We start from the raw sequence: 5050 nt of genomic DNA, 5'->3' as shown, positions 1-5050 counted from the left end.
GAGGAGCCTCCGATTGGGCAGAGGGGACCAAAACAACTGTCTCGACGTCATGAAAAGGTTGCAACCACAGGAACTGAAGCCCAGCCTCGTTTCATTCTCATCAATATAAGCGAGTGAATTGTTGCTTCCCCCCACCTGCACTGTCACACCTTTACAAAGACACACAGGGAAAACTTACTCAAGGTGTGTGTTTTTTATTTCTCATTATTTCTATTGATTTGTGAAACATCCCTTGATCAGTGCAGCTCTGCTTTGCTGAGACACCGCCACTCCCACAGGTGCATTTTAGCTTTTGCCCCCAACAACACATCAGCACCTCCTATTAAGAAAACCCGGACTGATTTCCAATTTCTTACTTGAGAGGAAACACAAGTAGCTCGCTGTCACCCGTGATTTACAACAAGGTGCTGATTTCATTCAGCTCATTGGCCGTTGAGCGCGTGACGCCTTCGCGAGCAACGGCCCTCTGTCTCCGCAGCCAGATTGATGTGAGCGCTGGTAGCTACCTTATTAATGGAGTGCAAGAGTTATATCACCCCAAGGAAATACAACCAACTGCCCGAGATTGAGCAGCTGTGGCATAAAACAAAGACCGAAACCTAATCATCCAGACATCGCGGCGTAACAGCAGCAGCAGCAGCAGCAAATTTAGTCATAGGGCCGTTTGGCGCTATTGGAGTTATGTTGTTGTGTTTGCGGTGGGATTTGAGTGCGAGCTGCGCAGTTTGATTGCTCGGAATGATTTCTTTGCTTCATCTGCAGTGAAGTCGTAAAGTTGCCCTTCTATGCAATATTTACATTAAGCATAAAGCGTAGATCCAGAAACAACAAAACAGCTCCAAACGGGCGCAAAAGTTTGAACTGCACGAGAGTGCGTGGTAAAGCATTAAAGTGCACGTGTTTTCCTGCAGTTATCTAAGTGGAGCTGTTTACTGGAGCTCACAGACAAAAAATTTGAGTCTTCAAAGTCAGAAACTTCGACTCCGTGGACTGCTCCACTCGCCCATTGATCACTACCAACCCCTCAATAAAACAAACCTTCAGCACAGGATCGCAATGCGCACTTACTCCTGATTGGCTGATGCACACGCCACGTGACATCTCTCGCCTTCACGAGCCGGAAGCTTCTTCTTCTCTCTCCCTCTCTCTCTCTCTCTCTCTCTCTCTGTGAAGTCCGGTGAATGAGAGCCGTGCTCGTTAATTCAAGCCACAAATCGCACGCAATCTATGGGAGTCTATGGACTCTTTTCTGTAAGGCAGATAAAATAGCCTTCATTGAAACAGAATGGTCATTTCTTCCCCCCACTTTGAATAGAAAGCATTGTCAGATATCTTAGCCTTCGTTTCTCTGCAAAACGGGCAGAGCATTTTAGTCCTTAAAAGCATTTTGAGCGGTGTTTTGAAATTACACCGTAAGAACAGCAACACGTTTGTCCTCTTAGGTAATTTAAAAATATGTTTATTTTACAATGTCACAACACTATTTTTGTTATAAGACAAAAAAAGAGAAGCTCTAATTGTAAGGGAATTCCAGATCTTAGGAAAAAACCCCACAAGATCCAGAACAATCATATGCACAATAATATGGGAAAAACAGGGAGTTATAAAATCAGATATTCTCGGTAATTTATATTTAGTTAAAATAGTATTTTAAAACTGCTAAAGCCTGGCTAACCCACCCAGGTACAGATTTATGATCGAGTTACTCACTTCAGAGGAACTAATTATTGCGCCTTCTAGTGGTTGCACAGAAGGGGAGAGAGATTTCAGTAGACAAGGAGACAGGAAGCACATATTCTAATGAGATGCTGGCAGCTGTGATGGTGTACATTTTATTCTTTCAAAATGGCGTGCACCAAACAAGGAAGAATAAACATGAATGTGAATTCCAAGCTGGAGAATAAACCCAGATAAATTGTTTTATATTCATGCCTTTTTGTAGATCCAGTTATATGAAAACCAAAGTGTTTCACAGGACCATATGGAGTTCCATGGAAAACTTTGGGTCTTTGTGGAATAACATAACTTGAAATAATGGTTTTCGTTTGACTTTGTCAGTCTGTCACATCGTTAGGGATGAATTTGGGTCCACTCTTCTCTACAGCATTGCTTCTGTTCATTGAGATTTATGGGCTTTATCTATGCACAGCTCTCTTAAGATCCAGCTGCAGCATTTCAGTCAGTCACCTTTGACTATAGAATACTTTGATATAAAGAAGATTTCATAGTCGACTCAATGTCTGCAAGGCGTCCAGGTGCTGATATGTGCTAATATAGTGTATTTGGTTTTCTCCAAATATGGTGTTGTGCATTGTTGCCAAATATCTCCATTTTGGTCCCATCTGTCCACAGGACATTGCTCCAGATGTTCTGTGGTTTGTTCAGATACAACATTACAAACCTGAGCCTTGCTGTCATGCTCTTATTAGACATGGAAGACGTTTTCTTGGCAATCCTTCCAAACAAGACACAGTTGTTCAGCTTTTTTCAGAACTTTACCTTTAACATTTAACACATTAACTAAAGCCTGTAGAGTTCGAGATATAACATTTTGCAGTTTCTCTGAACATTGCATGATCTGACTTTGGAGTGAATTTGTTAGGACATCAACTTCTGCACAGAGTGTGACATTGTGTTTACACACAGTTGAATGCTCCAGAGCAGCAAACCGCCAAAACCGATGCTTTTTCAGAGGTGCTCACATTTGCTGATGATCAATTAACCACGTACCTTTGATTAGCAGCACCTGGCTGCTACTTACCCTCTTAATTAGAAACAGTAATGGAGTACTTAGTTTTTTACAGGACTACATGGAGTCATGTGAAAAAGTTCCTTTTCCACATGACTGAATATATGGGCCTTTGCATTTACAATCTAAAAGTATGCTATCTCTGTTCATTCAGGCTTAAACTGTACTGTAATTAAGAGAACGTGTGTAGCTTTGGTTCCGTCGACAGGAATGTGTGTTGAAATTTCCAGGATTAGATTCATGAGTTTTGCACCAGAGTTATGTCTGTCCTCCTTTGTGCCATTTCTCCATTCTTGCCTCTGATGTACCTTGAAAGAGAAACATAATGCTTCCTTACACAATTATAGAGTCAGCACCAGTTTGCTCTGCAACTCCATGTGTTTATCTACTGGACTGTGTTTTGATCATACTGACAAGTAGGTTAGGAAAAAGTGAGGAGAGAAGCAAGCTGCAAAGTTAACAGCCTGCTTAGTCAACAGTATAGTTTGCTCCTTCCTTTCAAAGCACATCTGACGGAGTCGTGCACCTGAACCCAGTGTCACCAAAACAGATTCCCGAACATCTTTATTTAGATGCTTTGGTGACAAAACAGTATTAAAATTGCTCAAGGTGATACTGCCTTCAATATAATCTCTTAAGCCCAGTCATGTCCAACATGTACAAATACGAGTGTCTGCTCTTAATGTTTTTTATTTTTATTTTTAAATAACCATTTAATATTAATTAATGTTTAAATGCATATTTCTTATGTAAAATGACAAATAAGTCTTATAATTGTTATTATCATTTGGTCTTATAATGGGCGGTATCCTGCTGTTGTCCATCTGCACATAAATGATTCGTATTTGAATGTAAATGTGCGTACGCAATTATTTACATTGTGATTTTGTAGATGGATAGATAAAGAAGGGAAAGTACTTTCTTGAGGCATTTCAAGCTCAATGTCACCCACCTCCATTGTGCTGGGAATGAATTAAACATGATTTATTTAGCTGTGAGTCATATGGACACTGGATACCTGACTTGAGTGAGAAGCTTTAACTCCAGCATCAGTTTGCATCTGTTTTCACTACAATTCCTCCTCTAATGTCGCTGATACCTGATTACGGAGGGCTTTTAGGTGCGTCACACCTGACAGAAGAGCCATTTGTGTTGAGACGCAGATTTACTGGCAATCTGATTTAAGTGGCACCTTCAAGGGCATGATGGCGCGTCATGGAACCTGGGATTTTGACTCTCGGTTTCCATGAGGAAGAGTGATATAGTGCTGCTGTGCTGATTCATCTGTAAATGTGTCACTTGTAATCTGGAGAATGGGCAGCAGCCATGCATGCATTGGCAGAAATTCGCAGCCTAATTAGTCTGTCTGACTTTCGTGTGCTTTATGGCAAGAAAACTGAAGATGAATGTGAAACACAAAGTGAGGAGTGAGGTTTCTGACTGCGGCATGTGGCATCAAGAAATGAAGATTTAGTAGTAAAACACAAAGACATATTTTACGTATCTGAACATAATTAACATCAGTACTTGCAAAATCCTTTTATTAAACTTGCTTTGTTTTCATCGGTCTCTTTCCTGCCACTGGAGATTAGAAAATGTATCCACTGTGAGTGGCACTTTGAGGACAACCCTGACAAGCTCAGCATGTTTTTTCTTCAAATTATGTGTGTGTGTGTGTCTGTCTGACAACCTGAAAGTACCACTCTTTGTCATTTTGTACAAATTATGGATCCAGAAATGCAGCATCGCTCGAGTACATAATAGGACACTGCTTTGAGCACAGCAACTTAAATGAGGGGTTATCTGAAAGTCTGACGTCAGCTGTGCCTTTCCCCTTTGCTGTTCTTTGATCATTTCTATAACCCCACCTACAGATAACAAAAGAAAACTTCTCTGGAATAATAATTCTGTATTAAGCCTGGAGAGTCTAATTCTGGGCAGCATGGTGGTGTAGCACTTAGTACTCTTACCTCTCAGCAAGAAGATGCTGGGTTTGGAGGTTCTCAGCCTTTTTGTGTGGCTTTTGCATGTTCTCCCACAGACATGTTGGACAGAGATGGTTGTGTGTCATTTAGAGTGTTGACGGTGCAGCACCTGGGTCCACAAGTCGAAAAGTCCTTTTCCACTAGCACTTACTCGCCTCGACTCGGCTGACATGGCTCAACTTGACACATCTCAGTTTCTGATGTTTTCCATTACAATTGAGCACCGGATGGGCACATGAGCATTAGAACCGGACCACAGAGCAATGGAAGTGTGAGGGACCAAGCAACCAAAGCAAAGAGGACACAGGCAAAAAGG

This window comes from Maylandia zebra, linkage group LG7 (genome assembly GCF_041146795.1).
Source record: "Maylandia zebra isolate NMK-2024a linkage group LG7, Mzebra_GT3a, whole genome shotgun sequence".
Classification (NCBI taxonomy): Eukaryota; Metazoa; Chordata; class Actinopteri; order Cichliformes; family Cichlidae; genus Maylandia; species Maylandia zebra.
The sequence above is the reverse complement of the archived record's forward strand: the minus strand, read 5'-3'. Positions refer to the sequence as shown.